The 16,324-nt window shown below is 39.7% G+C and overlaps 1 protein-coding gene across 23 annotated transcripts in view; it reads left to right on the top strand.

Moving 5' to 3' along the window:
• Nucleotides 1–16,324, top strand: part of LOC117417009 (kinesin-like protein KIF1A) — a 175,932-nt gene that overhangs the window by 120,207 nt on the left and 39,401 nt on the right. The gene's annotated exons all lie outside the window — the stretch shown is intronic.

The raw sequence follows: 16,324 nt of genomic DNA, 5'->3' as shown, positions 1-16,324 counted from the left end.
CCTAAACCACTCATATTTCGGGGTGTTGGAAGACCCAACCTGACAGCTTTTGACATACATAACATCCCTTTTGGCAAGATTACATTAATGCTGATACATGTAATATGACATCTATAAATGAAACCCCTTCCCACTCTTACTATTCAAAATGCTGAGTCTGTGATTCACAAGATCCGAGTGATACTGCTGTGTTATCCCTAACCAAAATATCTAAGAAAAACATGTAGTACATGAATATGTGCAAGAATTAATATATGTGCTGATATGGGCAACTTCAGAAATATGCAAACAGTATACTACATGTCAAGTTGTATCCCAAATGGGTTCAGTTACCTCCCATACTGAATGACTTGGTGGAATATACACTTAAATATACACAAAAATAGTGACTGCCAAGACTGATATCCAATGAAATATCATATTGCTCTTGTCAGTCAACACTGAAGACACATTTTGGGGGGTAAAATGAAAAACAGATGGTAGTAAATTGATGATAAATGATGTGCAACTGCACTAATGAGATATCAAGGTATTGGGCCCGATTTTCGAAAGGGGTTTCATTTTCGGTGGAAATGGCAAAATCCACAGAAATTTTCCTCCTGTTAATCCGTTAAAAAAATATCTGCCCATTTTCTAACGTGATCCTCCGTTTTATCTGTCGGCGGATCATATTTCATGCATAATTTTTTTTGGTCTTCCCCAGACAATGATCACTTCAATCGTATTTGCAGTGGCCTTCGGGCCAATGCATGCAGAGTGCGCCTCTGCCACTCACTCAACAGCTCTATGCCCAAAAACAGCGGTTGCCCATTCATCCTCCAGACCTCCAGCTACCCCTCCCAGATTCAGAGACCGCATAACGGCCCCAATTCAGCTTCTCCCCATCAGCAGATCCCAGTCAAAAGATGTTTACGGCCGCCCCATCAATTTCTCCGGATTCAAACAAATTTGCAATAACTTTAATAATAACTTTTGTACTCACCCTCAATGCAGATTCCTCCACTCATGCAGTTACTGTGGGGACGCACACTCAAAATCTATTTGTCCAGTCATCCTCGAATGACAATCAAAACTGTTAGTTTCTACCCCCATCTGCATCCCAGCTCTTGCCAACGCACTCCAGCAGCATCCCAATTCATCACCTATCTTATTAATGGCCTCTAGTACGGATTTTCTATAGGTTTGCACATCATCCCATCTATCTCACATTCATCAAACAATCTCTGATCAGCTATTTCAGAGCCCCAAGTCATCCCATCCTTAATCCGAGCCGAAGTGGACAAAGGTTTCATGGTCGGCACCTTCTCTGCTCCACCCTTTCCTTCCTTTAGAATCAATCCCGTTGGAATTGCCACCTGGAAAATCTCCGGAAAAAATGTTTAATTATCAACCTGTCAGCCCCAAGAGGCAGCTCTACAAGCAGTATCAATGCCCTAATTCCCCAGGAGCAATTCTCCCTTCATTACATTACAGTTTTACATGCCATCAAATTCATAAAAATAGCAGGTCATGGTGCGGGGCAGGACCAATTCTACTTCGCCACTCAACTCTCCTTCGGCTGCCGCAGCAGCTCGAAGATTTTTGATTCTCTCTCTGAAGCGCTCTGCTGGATTCTTCTTAACTCATATCGGGTCCCCTTCCTGCTCCATCTCCTTAATGATTTTCTCTTTATACCCCCCCCCCCCTCTAAGACCTTTCAGCGCAAGCAATTTCCAGTCTTTGAATTTTCCGTGCTCAAACCCGATGCCCAATTTTAACCATTTTTATGTAAACATTAAGCTAGCTTTCTAACATTACCAGATCTTTCATCACAAACAGTTCTACGCCATTGTCACAATCAAGAGAGCTGCAAACAACACTTTACAGGCAAGGGTCTTTTTTATCGACAGCTGCACCTGCACTAAGCTGAGTGTTTGAAATGGAAGTATCGTCACACTCTCGTGCTGTTAATAACATTCTGAACTACAGAAGAGTCAGGTTCGGCTTCTGTTGATGTCGCCTGGCGTTGGTGGTTTAGCTTTTTTGTTGTAGAAAAACTCCAGACGTAGCTCTCTTTTTGCCATTTTAACAGGGCTACATGAAATTCACAAATTCATATTTTCGTTGACTGAAAAAGTGAAAGTCTCACACGAGAACAAATATAACAGTAAAGGGACTTAGACACTCTTTGGTTGTTATTAAGGCTTGAAAGTTTGAAATAAACTGCACACTTACATATTCTCTACCCACTTACGAAAAACATTATTATTTATTATTTTTAAATAATAAATCCTAGCAGCAGTGGCGTAGCCAGAATTTTTTTTCGGGAGAGGATGAAAATGGTAACTTTTTTAAAGGTGAGTAATGCAATTGGCAACTTGATTTCTTATTCGTGAATTGACGTTTTTTTAACAGAAAATCCAATAACCAAATACACTGTTGTGCAAAATAGTTAAATACACTTCCGATTAAAAACAAAAATGGAAATACAAAGCAAAGGACTTTTTTAACAATGCACATCAGACTTCAATTTCACATTATGTTAATACATAAAAATAACTATATAATTTAATTCGTACTTATGGTTGTTCATTTTTGTTAACTAACATTTTGTGTTCAAAGCAAAGCAAACCATTTTATTTAATCTCACAAGTCCTGACAAATTTAATTACTGTTTGACTGGCGCAGGACTGCCGGTGGTAGTTGCTAGCTTATTGTCTTCAGACGGTTCATCAACAGTTTTCTGCCGTTTAGACAAATTAGGGCACCAAAACAAATAGTTAATTTTTTAATAATTTTTTCCTTTCCCCTACCGCTGTCAGGCCGTACTTCACGTCTGTCATTCAGTGTTACGTCACGTTGTGTGTCCGTTTGGACTGTAAAGTGTAAAAGTCGTGCGTTGTCCAATCAGAAGAGTTCAAGGTTGAACCTCTCACAAATGACAGTAAATATCCCAATCACAAACAGAAATTTGAAACGCACGCTTTGGCAGACAGTAAGCATGTCATCCATGCTCAAGACATTCTTCATCTTTCACCAGCATCCATAAAATCCTATACAGTGCCGAATTAAAATGGATTTAATTAGGGTTTTTTGTCACTGATCTACACAAAATAGTCCATAATGTCGAAGTGGGGAAATAAATCTACATATTTTTCAAAATTATTAACAAATAAAAAACTGAAAAGTCTTGATTGCATAAGTATTCACCCCCTTTGCTGTGACACCCCTAAATAAGCTCTGGTGCAACCAATTGCCTTCATAAGTCACATAATTAGTTGAATGGAGTCCACCTGTGTGCAAATAAAGTGCCACATGATCTCAGATTAAATACACCTATTTCTGGAAGGCTCCAGAATTGTTTGTTAGAGTTTGTTAGAGAGCATATCTAAACAAACAGCATCATGAAGACCAAGGAGCTATCAAAACAGGTCCGGGATAAAGTTCTGGAGAAGCACCAATCAGGGTTGGGTTATAAAAAATATCCCAAACTTTAAACATCCCCCAGAGCACTGTTAAATCCATTATTAAAAAATGGAAAGAATATGGCACAACCGCGACACTGCCTAGAGAAGGCCGTCCACCAAAACTCAGTGACCAGGTAAGGAGGGCATTAGTCAGAGAAGCAACCAAGAGGCCAATGGTAACTCTGAAGGAGCTGGAGAGATCCACAGCTGAGATGGGAGAAACTGGGACAACTATAACCCAGACGCGCCACAAAGCTGGGCTTTATGGAAGAGTGGCGAGAAGAAAGCCATTGCTGAAAAAAACCCATATCAAATCCTGTTTGGATTTTGCTAAAAGGCATGTGGGAGACACAGCAAACATGGAAAAAGGTTCTCTGGTCTGATGAGACCAAAATTGAACTTTTTGGCCTTAGCGCAAAACGCTATGTGTGGCGCAAAGCCAACACTGCTCATCACCCTGAGAACACCATCCCCACGGTGAAGCATGGTGGTGGCAGCATCATTTTATGGGGATGCTTTTCATTGGCAGGGACTGGGAAACTGGTCAGGATTGAGGGCAAGATGGATGGAGCCAAATACAGGGAAATTCTAGAGGAAAACCTGTTTCAGTCTGCAAGAGACCTGGGACTGGGGCGGAGGTTCACCTTCAAGCAGGACAATGGCCATAAACACACAGCCAAAGCTACACAGGAGTGGTTTAAAAACAAGAACCTGAATGTCTTAGAATGGCCCAGTCAAAGCCCAGACCTCAATCCGATTGAGAATCTGTGGAAAGACTTGAAAATTGCTGTTCACCAACGGTCCCCATCCAACTTGACAGAGCTTGAGCAATTTTGCCAAGAAGAATGGGCAAAAGTTGCAAGATCCAGATGTGCAAAGCTGATAGAGACTTACCCAAAAAGACTCACAGCTGTAATTGCTGCCAAAGGTGCTTCTACCAAGTATTGACTCGGGGGTGAATACTTATGCAACCAACAAATGTCTTTTTTTTTGTTTAATTAACTTTTGTGTCACAATAAAAAATATTTTGCACCTTCAAAGTGTTAAGTATGTTGTGTAAATCAAATGGTAAAAATCCCAATTAAATCCATTTTAATTCCAGATTGTAACACTACAAAATGTGGAAAAGTCCAAGGGGGGGTGAATACTTATGCAAGGCACTGTATCTCAGATATTCAATTTCATTATCGCAGCTTGTCCATCTCCTCAATGACAATTCTCTCTATCCCAGCAGTGCGCCTCACACTCGGAGGAATTTCCAAGAGCCTTCCCCCGTCATCTCCATCCAGACTACCCATATCTACAGACATCCTTTCCCAACTAATTTAAATTTTGCTCTCAGGGTGTTTCAACCCATTTGATGACCTGGTGATGGAAGCTATGTGCCTGTCAGCTTTCTTTGGATTTCTAAGAAGTGCAGAATTCACAGTACCATCACTATCCAGTTTCCCAGCCATAGGTATTTGTTCTTGTGACCGTTCAATAATTCCTGATAATCATTGTATTCTGTTCCTTCGCTAATCCAAGACTGACCAGCTTCGTCAAGGACAATTTATTAAATTATACCAGATAAACTCCCTTCTCTGCCCTTAAGCTTCCTTGACCAGGTTCCTATCTGTCAAAAACCCCTTTAGTCCCCTAGATCCCCTGTTTATTGATTGTTCCCGTAATGTCATTACAAGACACTGCTTCACCACTCACCTTTCTTTTCTCATCTCCAAAGCAGGTCTAACTCCCCAGTTCTATACCCCACATTCATTCAGGATCGGTGCAGCCTCATCAGCAGCAAAAGCCAATGTTGGTCATCACCATAGAAAAACTGTGATTCGCTGGACATCAGCAGCAGTCCACTACTACATTTGTTCTCCTACAGACATCTCAGCAGCTTACCAATCAATTGCTAGTATGCCCGGAGTGGGGCATCCCTCCCACCAGGACCACCAGAGGTTTCCTTCTAACAAAGGGGTTTTTTCCTGTCCACGGAGCGGAGGGTCGCACATATGTCCTTGTTTGTCTTGTTTGTCCTTCTTCGCTGTTTTTTGTTGCGCATTAGCACGCGGTCTTTTGTTTGTCCTCACAGGTGCGGTCCTGCTGGGAGCCGGTGGTCCATCCTCTTGGGGGGTTAGTGAGTGTCACTTCTCCGGCCTTGAGTAAGCCACAGCTACTCATGCCTTCGTTAAAAGGGGGGTCCTCGCCACAGCGGGTCAGAGGGGACCACCGGCCACACTGTTCTTTTGCAGCTTATGCGCTATTTCTTGTCTCACCCAGAGACTCTATTGTTTCTTTCTCACTGTACCAGTAAGAGTGCTGGTCATCTACAATTCATAAAATATTAAAACCAAATACTAACAGACACCCCTGCGGTTGCACTCCAGTGCCTGGCCTTGGAGGACTTGCCTCACCTCTTTGAGGGCGGCTCCTAGAGACAGGGATTCTCTTTTTTCCTTCTTTCCAGGTTATGAAGCTTTCCGTCCTCTGAGGGCATGGCCCGGTCCACGAGGCCGCGCCTCCAAGGATTCTCCGCAGTCAGAGGATTTCTATGTTTTCAGGGGGTCCCGGGGGCCCATGGGGCCGACCTCCGCAGTACGAGGTTTTTGCAGTATAAAGTCCGGACCCCGTCCTTTGCCCTGGCCCGCAGGCCACTAACAGTTCAAAACAAGCTCTCCTGGCCGCAGGCCATCATCACCTCCTCGAGGCTAAGCCTCTAAATACTAACCCACACAGCTTTCGCTTCCGCCTGTGAAATGTTAACTTTAAAGTTGAGTTCGGGAGCTGGAGCTGCTCTTCTCCTATTTTCTCCTGCCTAGCAAAGCTATCTGCCTATTTAAGCCACAAGAAACAGGAACACTAAGGTATGTACTGCTTAATGGCGGATTCTCCATCGCTCTCTGATTCTCTAATTTTCTCACTGTTATTATGGTCTGTGCCTGGTTTAACTAGTGTAAACTCCAAAGTCCTAACTCAAACCTAAAATGAACTACACATTTCTGTCTTGCACTCATTTTGCTTGCGAACGTGACAGAGTCACGTTGGCCAAATTAAACAAACAAGGGCAATAAAGCAGACTGAAATAAAAAAGGTAATTTACCCTTTCCCAGCTACCATAAACTGCAATGACTGTTGTTCAATACTGAAAGTACTGTACTGTACATATTTTCTTTTCCCATTTGCATTTTTAATATAGTAGGTGACATACTATGATGCTTTAATGTACAGTAATACAGTGTTCCCTGCTGGCACCTAGAAATTAAAAAGTAATTTAACCGTTAATTATTGTGTTTTTTTTTTCATTAAGAGTTTAGGGGGTGTGTATATATATATATATATATATATATATATATATATATATATATACACACACACATTGTAATGTACGTGAAAATGTCTATATACATTGTATGTAGGCCAATATACTCAAATATACTACTTTACACAACACACAGTAACTAGAAGCAGCTTTCCTAGAACACTAATACAAAAATTCAGTATCACAAATGTAATATAATGGAGGAAAGAGAAGAGTATTTTACTTTAAATGGAATTCTCAAACAGTAAAAAAAAAGTTGTCAGAGTATACAATGCTAAGCCTCACTATTTAACTTGTATTCCAAAATATAACATTTTTAACAGCACTGAAAAAAAAGATATTGACAAGCTGTGAAAATGCGAAACAGTAAACAGTACCACTTTGAAATGTACCACTTTGAATGAGTTCTGTCAGGACACTTGACTTCTTTTCTCACACACTTGATAACAATGGCCATTACGTGTTCTAATTCTGTAACTTTTCCACATAATGCCGGTTGATGCAGAATCCAGTGTAAGGAAATTGGTACTTCTGCATTTTTCTTTATTTTTTCCAGCACTGCTACTAGCCAGTCCACTCTTTTGTCCAGTCATATGGTGTAATCCCAGCTAGTTTCTACCAAGGTATGTCTGCACATTCCATGGCTTCTTAAAGTTAAAAAGAAAGTCCTTTCCTGTGGTTCTGTTGTTCATGGAATCCACAGCACTCATTTTTTCTTCTCATTTTCAGAAAAACCTTTAGATGAGACTCCATAGCTTCTTTTATTTCCACTAAACTCAAAATACGTTGCTTTGTGCAGCGTGTCATAGTGATGTTGTATGTTATAATCTTTCATAACTGCAACTGTTGCACTGCAAATCAGACGTATTGCCTTGCTTCAAAATTATTCATTGAACAAATAATCATCTGGAAAACGATTTTGGAATCTTCTGTGTTCCGCCTCCACTTTTCGCTTCTGTGACCTCTCCAACTACTTTTTGCTACTGATTTAAAATTTTACACAAAGTAAAATAAATAGTTAAACAAGCCTTCGCCTCGCTATCCTAATAAAAATTATGTGTGCTGTGTGCGTGAGGAAATGAATCCTGTGTGCTATTTGATTGGCTAGTTTACTACCTCTGTGAGCTGTGATTGGCTTAATAGTGATGTCACTCATACAATGCAGACTGCACATGTTGAATACGTGTGTTATATATAGAGGTGGGTTGTTTAAAAGAATTCCAAAACAATACAGTAGATCAGTGTAATTTTAAAAACTAATGGGCGGGCCGTATGTATTAACACTAGCACCGCCATAGCCGCTTTTGCAATTCACGGCTTTTGCAATTCAAATTGAAATATCTCTGCGTATGTGAATATCTCGTGCATGTCTGTTCTTAAGTGTGACTAAATATTTGAACTAAATACCCATACGGTGTTTCAGCTGCAGAATCGTAAAAATGAATAAGTTAAGCACTTGCTTCTTCAACCGCCAAACCTGCAGTTTTTGCGGCATATTGAAATCAATACAATATAGCCGACAATTTAGTCTGGGCTTTGTAATAAAATCAATGTCATTGTGAAATAACATATTATAATCCTGTGCTTGAAACACTGATGAAAGTCGTTCTACACATCATATATTACTTACACTACATTTCTCAGGCAGAAAGACTGCCACCCTGAGTGTGACGGTCCAAAAAAAGAAATGTGCGTATTCCAAGCTCTGCGCAGATCAGTGGCCATCAGGACTGATGCTAAATGAAAGCCAGAGACTGTTGCATTTTACAACGCAACGAAGTACTGTGTGGATATACTGGATCAAATGGCACGGCTGTATTCTGTCAAAGGTGGTAGGTGTCTGTTTTTTATAATGTTTTGGATCAAAGCCATCAGCGCTTTGGTTTTGTACAAGGAGTGCACCGGCAATATAGTCTTTTTGCAGCTAGCCCTGGAGCTACGGCAGAAACATTTTGATGAGAGACACGAAAGCCGGCGCTGCACCCACTGGCACACGGAATAAAAGACAATGCCAACTTGTTAAATGCAATAAAAACAGAACTTTTGATGTCTGCGTCCGTTGTGAAAAGGCAAGTCTGTGGCAAATGCGCTGGTACAGTTGAAAAGCGTGTTTTCTGTGTAGATTGTACTTAGAAAGCTGTAATAGAACTCTGAACAGACAGACAGCCTTTGAACTCTGTTTCACTCAAAGCACTTTCATGTTGCATAAGTTATGTTATATTTTTGTTTTATGCTATTTTTATAACTAGTTATTTATGTTTTATAATTTTATATGTGCATACAGCTTTCTACACCTGTTTACACAGAAGTTTATTGCGTAAAGTTTATTTTATTACAGTTTTTCATGTTTATGTATATCTGCTCTTTTTGAAAGAAAAAAAAAGTTTAATTTTCAATGTAAATACGGTGTTTCTGCTGTGAAATGTTATGTATGATGTTCATAAATACAAATATTAAGTTGTATCCGATTGTTTGTTTTTCATTTTCATATGCAGTTTTAAAATGGAGCCGCACATGTTGCGGGTGCGGCGGTTGTATGTAGTCCGAAATCTCGGCAGTTCTAGTGTTTAAGGAGAAAGGAGAGTTTTTTTACATCAGACAAGGAATAAATGTTAAAATTAAAAGGTAAGCAGTGCAGTTTCACTTTACGTTGCCTCTGCCTGTCCCCTGCTGAGTGCTGTGTCTGTTGATCGCTCATTTTTGGTCAATGTAAGCCACCTCCACCTTCACAATAAGCTACTGACCAAAAGATATGCCAGGACTGCTGGGGCGCTGGGGCTTTTGATATCACGGTGGTCACGGGTAAGTCTCTGACATTATCGTGCACATTAAATTACTGCACACAATACATGTAGCGTGCACGGTATGGTATGTAAATTAGCCAAATACTGTGCACGTAATTTAATGCGTTCTCTGTTAGTAAATGGGGCAGTAAATTTAGTTTATTCCACACGTTAGGCTCACTTCTTACGTGCGCCCTAACTCCAAATTTAGTGCCCTTTCGTAAATTCGGACTTTAGTTTGAATTATTTTTAGGGGAGCTGCAAATGTGTCAAATTATACTTTGGAAATAAAAATTTAAAAAGTAATAAATAAAGAAATAAATAAATAAACCCATTGCTGACATGCTTTTAAATACAATCATCAAACCATCCGATTTATTTATTTATAAAGTACTAAAGTGGGCTAAGTAATGTTTAATTGTTAAGTCAGTATTGCAACAAGCATAATATCAAAACATTCCAAAATCATAAATATGCACTAAAAAAAAGTAACAGTGCTAAAACAAAATGATCAAATAGCGCATATGCATCGAAATACTGAACACTGTATTGTTAAACTGAAGACGGTCCCTGAGGAGAAATGAAAGCTAAAGTACTTTAAGGAATGTATTGAATTTGTTGTATGTTCATCCACAACTTTAAACACTCAATTATAAATCCTACTTGAAACTGAAGTTAAAAAACAGTCTGTTGTAGTCACCTATCCAAGTTTATTACTTTATTCTGCACTGTACAGAAAGCATATTTTCCTTGTTCAAGTTTTTATTTCTATGCCCAACGCATATCTGAACTGCAAAGCAATGTGTACACTGTATCATGTAACAACTTCAGCATCGTCTGATTAAGGTTTTTATTATTTATTTATTTATTTATTTATTTATTTATTTATTTATTAGTTTGTTATTTCATTTGTAATCTTCCAAAGTAGCCTATAGTTTGACACATTTGGGGCTACCCTGGAGAATAATTCCAATTAGTCTCACTTTGACACGAGGGGATGGTTGGATCTTCTTCAGATCAACTTGTGGTAAAGAGAATTGTGTGCATTGCAATGGGATTGTATTTCAGCTTGGGATCGTAACACACAGACAGACACACAACTGCTTCTAACATAAGATCCACGTTGAATGCCAGTCTGACTTGCTGTCACTGTTTTTTACTGGCAGGTAGTCGTATTGACAGTGCTGAAGCAGGCGGAAAGCTAACTGCTGTAAGTTTCCATTATCCACCACTTTCGTCTTTAGAAAATAGATACGGATCATTATGCATTCCACCAAAAGAAGAATTAATGAACCAAAACAGCAGATAGAGTCCCGCCATGTTTTCCGCATCTTTAGAAAATACTGAATCGGTGGGAAACACGGGTGCAGTAAAAACCTCTCGAAATAATGTGATCCTCCAGCGAACCTTCTTTGAAAATAACCAAAGGGTTAAGTTTCCATTTAATGATTGGCACTCATTCATCATTTCAACAAAATGGATCCACTTGTATCACACTTGCTCATTAAAAAATATGTATATTTTTGAAGCGCGTATTCTAATATTTTCAGAGATACAAAGACATTTCGTAAGCAGGCCATCTGAATATGGTCTGCTCTGTTTGCGCCCATCCCTGCAGTAACCTTCTCAGACAAGTCTACGAGGTTTGTGAGACACGGTTGTCTTATGAATCCATGCAGACGCTCTAATGACTAGTGGGTCTGTAAATTCACAGTTCTGCCTTATTTTGCTTCTTAAATATTGGAACCAAATGCTAGTCAGCTGGGGCATCCCTTTACTGATTTGTCAGAAATGTTTCCCAGTGATTTGAAGAAAGTGAACCTTTGCTACTAAGTTTGAGTTTGAAATGAACTGAAGTAAAGCTCTGTGTTCCTTTGTCCTCCAATTGGTTTAAATATTATTTTTACATATATTGTACATATACTGTGTGCCTGGTGTGATTTCAAGCTCATCACAAACAAATTGCTGGTAGTCTTATATATTCTTTTTTTTTAATTTATTTTTTTTATAAATTTAGTCGTTGCCAATTATTTTTTTTATTATTTTCTCCCAATTTAGAATGGCCAATTATTTAAGCTCAGCTCACCGCTACCACCCATGCGCTGACTCGGGAGGGCGAAGACGAACACACACTTTCCTCCGAAGCGTGTGCCATCAGCCGACCGCTTTTTTTCACAATGCGGACTCACCATGCAGCCACCCAAGAGCTACAGCGTCGGAGGACAACGCAGCTCTCAGGCAGCTTACAGGCAAGCCCGCAGGCACCCGGCCAGACTACAGGGGTCGCTGGTGCACGGTGAGCCGAGGACACCCTGGCCGACCTAACCTTCCCTCCCCCCGGGCGACTCTCGGCCAATTGTGCGGCGCACCCTGGGAGCTCCCGTCCACGGTCGGCTGTGAAATAGCCTAGACTCGAACTTGTGACGTCCAGACTATAGAGCGCATCCCGCACTCCATGTGGAGCGCCTATACTGGATGCGCCACTCGGGAGCCCGGTCCTGTATATTCTTAAATGAATTCCACCTCGTAATCACTGGTTCCGGTGGAAGCGACATTGCTGCAGGTACTTTGTCACTTTGATTGGCAGTTGACTCCCGGTATAGTAATTTACGACTTGGGCAATGCTTAAATGTTTTTTTAAAAGAAGAAACCAGGATATACACATCAGGGAAACTTGTACGCCAGACAACACTAGCCAAGGAAAGAATATGTGCATTGCAGGTAAGGTGAATTGCATTCGGCATCATTCCATGCAGCACATCAGAAAAAGCTTTATTCAAGTACATCGCATTTTCAGAAGTAAATTGCTTTTTATTTTGGGCAGTAGCTTCTGCAGTAGATTTACGTTTAATATGTGATTCTGAAGCAATATAGCAATCAATTGTGCTTTTTCTTGAAAAATCTGTAGTCACATTGCAAGATGAGCAAAACAATTTACCGCCGTCTGCATGTAAGGTTCCTGTTGGGAACGGCTTCACACGCTCCTGAGCTGAAACGTATTTAGATTTTTTGGATTTGTCCATCATATTCCGGTTATTTTAAGTAATGCCGCCTTTGATATGTTTTAAAGTTCAACCAAACTGATGTTGCATGTACTGTAACGTTACGTCATACAAAGTAGACTGACACTCATTCAGCAAGCCAGTGATTAGATTTAATTATAACATGGCCACATAAAGAAGGAAGTAAAGTGTCTTTGCATCACACTGACCTGCTTTTGCATCGCAGTGACCACAGAGAAGTTTTAAAACTATTTTATTAGTAATTCACATTTTATTTTGAATAATACTTTGAAGGTTAATTTCACGGACAATCCTGTATTTCACGATTTCCGCAAAATCACGAATTGAGTAGACCCCTAACCGTGAGTCTTATTGATAATAGAAACAATAGTTGAAATTGGGATACTCAGATGCTTGTAAATCCTCTTGTATCCTTCTCCAGCTTTATGACAATAAATAATTCTTCAGATAGCTCTTTACTTTTTCCCATATTGACTTATTGGTAATGACAGCAATCATCCTATGCCTAATCCTTTTATACTCTAAGAATGTTCATGTTCAGCATTTTCTAGACTTTTCTAGAAGTAGGTTCTGCATTATCATATTGAAATTTCTAGCACCTTGTAGGCAATACTATCAAAGCATCAAAGGGCATGAATACTTTTTAATTAGCATTTTTGCAGTTTTGCAAAAAAAAATGCTGAAATAAATAATTGTAGACATCTATTTCTTGTAACTTTGTTTTCCTCATCCACAAAAGCAAAACTTTTGCTACAAAAGATTTTTCCTAAAATTCTTTGTTTTCGAGAAAATTCTAGAAATTATTAATTTCCATTGGGGTATGTAAACTTTTGACTACAACTGTGTGTGTGTGTATATATATATATATATATATATATATATATATATATATATATATACATATATATATATATATATACATATATATGTGTGTGTGTGTGTGTGTGTTATGGACCGTTGCCGAAATCCGACAGTTGCCATAATGCCCGGGCAGTTGACGAAGTGCCCAGCTGCAGCAGGCAGATGCCAAATTAGTTTAGCATTTTATGTTATTTCGGCATCTGCCCGACTGCCCACAGAAAGACTTTAGTGCACCCTGTTGTAACAAATGAAAGGCTAATGGAAAGTAACACAGCAGTGTTCATCATCTGGGTATATATTGCAGTTCTCAATCATAGGTTGTCATTCGAATAACATAATTTAATCATTAGACCAACTGAATCGTTTATATTTATTTTTATTTATTTATTTTAATGAAATGCTGTCGAATTGTCTGAGATCTGATGTCAACTAATGTTAGACATGAAATAATATTGTTTGAATATGTAAAAAATATTTTCTACAGAATGAAAACTAAAGTTTTTATAAGGAAACGTTTTCTTCTGAGTCAAATTGTTGTTCATATTTCTAAATAAGAAAAATACAAACTTTATGCTGTTGATTAATGATTAATTAACATTGCCATGATAAATTAGGTTTGGCACTGCGTTCTTCCTGAGTTTCAGGTACCTATATTTAACTGGGTGGCTCTTACATGTTTAAACTTAATAGTCTCTTGCTGATATTGAATGATCTCTCATTCAAACAATGCAGAAATTTGTATTGTATTACTGCAATAAGAATAAAATAAAACATTGTTACATTTTATTCTGGACTCTTAATCCCCCCCCATCTAACCCATGATGAAAATAAACTGTGCATTGATATTTTGTTTAGTTCTGTTGCTATAGCGTTGTCAGAAAATATTTAAGTTATTTAAATAAACATTGCAACGGGTTTTGCGCTTAACCACTTCAACACCATGACGTACGCACGTCAAATGAAAACCCACTTACAGTACCATGCTGTACCTGCATACGTCAAGTTTCCCATTTTATTCTATGATCGGTTTCTCAGTCTAGTGTTTCAGGTTTCATTCTCTAAAGCAGTGCTAGTACTGTGGAATGTGCAATGAAAGTTGGGGGAGGGACATTTTTATCCAATTGCGTGTCATGTAGCAATTCCAGTCTGTAGCTGTGGCCGTTCAGAAGGCTGTGATATATTGCAGGAAGCCATTCAGCTTTTACAGTATGTGTGTGTGTGTATATATATATATATATATATATATATATATATATATATATATATATATATATAGTGTTTTAAATTATTATTGTTTTATTTATTATTAGTTTTACTTGTTTAGTTATAGTTTATATAGTTTTTAGTGAAAGCTAAACATGGCAGTGTACGTGGTCTTTATATAATGAGCAACGGGCGTGAAATTGGTTCGAAGGATTTCGATACCAGCGACAGTGATGCTAACTTATCACTCAGCGATTATAATGAAGAGGATGTGGAGCCAAAAACAGTACAAACAGAAGAGCATGCAGCTACTTTACAGGTAAGCCAGCTGCAAACGGGAAGCTGTTTGGTTTGAAATGGCAGTGCTGTGACGAAATACTATCAAAACACAGCACTAGGTACAAGCAATGCGGCAGCCAGATCCATCACAATTCCTGCGCAAAGTAGCTGTGTACACGTACATGTGTATTCTAATCCTTGAGTATCACAAGAGTACAGTAAAATGGCTGAAAGACGGAGATTGAGGTGCTTGAAATGCTCCACACTCTGCCTGAAGATGCATCTGATGTAGGGGATCTGAGTGACAATGACAGCGACCATTCCTGGGTTCTAGAAACGAGTAGTTCCGAGAGTGAAAGCGAAGACGATGCGACAGAATTGCCAGCAGGTCTTCTACCAGGTGCAGAAGTTGAGTTCGTGGACGTGGGAGAGGTTCCACTTTCGGGCAATTACCTGTGGTGCCAGGGGTGGCTTTGCCGTTCTCAAGCGCCAGCTTCTGGCCAACCAGCACCACAAACGACAACGGCTGCATCGGCTTCTGGAAGCAACATTCAGGAGACAGGGAAAGACGGGACTGTTTGGAACATTATAAATCCTGGTCGTGAGGCTGTGGGAAGACGAGCGTCTGAAAATATTTTGACTGAAACATCAGGTCCAGTGCCGTACGCAAAACGTACCATTGATACCCCACTCAGTGTGTTCCTGTTACTGATCGATATGCCAATGCTACTGCACATTGTACGCTGTACAGTAGCAGAGGCTCATCGGGTAAAAAAATGATGATTCCTGGACATTGTTTGTGGAGGAGTTACAATCGGCCATTGCAATCCTGTATGTTCGTGGTGCGTACAGGGGCGAAAGCCAGTACTTGGAGAGCTACTGGTCAACACAGTGGGGAATTTTGTTTTTTATTGAGACAATGTCTAGAAATCGCTTTCGTGAAATTCTCAGATTTGTCCGTTTTGATCTGAGAGCAACAAGGAGATTGCAACTTGAGACATAAATTTCCCCTGGCTTCCAAAGTCTGGAATGGCTTTATTGAAAACAGCATTGCCTGCTACAAGCCAGGAGCAAACATCACAGTGGATGAGCAGCTGTTTCCCACCAAAGCACGGTGTCGCTGGACATAGTACATGTCCAACAAACCGGACAAGTTCGGAATAAAATTCTGGCTGGCAGTGGACGTTGATTCTAAGTACCTGGTGAATGGATTCCCTTACCTGGGAAAGGATGAAATGCGCCCTGCTGGTCAGAGACTGGGAGACAGCAAACTTATGGAGCCATACTTAGGGAAGGGACGAAATGTCACCACAGACAATTTCTTCACTTCACTCCATTTGGCAAGGGAGTTGAAGAAGAAAAAAACAACTCTTGTAGTAACAGTGAACAAGGCGAGACGCGAGCTACCACCATCTGCTCAAG

The sequence above is a fragment of the Acipenser ruthenus genome, chromosome 12, assembly GCF_902713425.1.
Source record: "Acipenser ruthenus chromosome 12, fAciRut3.2 maternal haplotype, whole genome shotgun sequence".
Lineage (NCBI taxonomy): Eukaryota > Metazoa > Chordata > Actinopteri > Acipenseriformes > Acipenseridae > Acipenser > Acipenser ruthenus.
The sequence above is the reverse complement of the archived record's forward strand: the minus strand, read 5'-3'. Positions and strand labels throughout refer to the sequence as shown.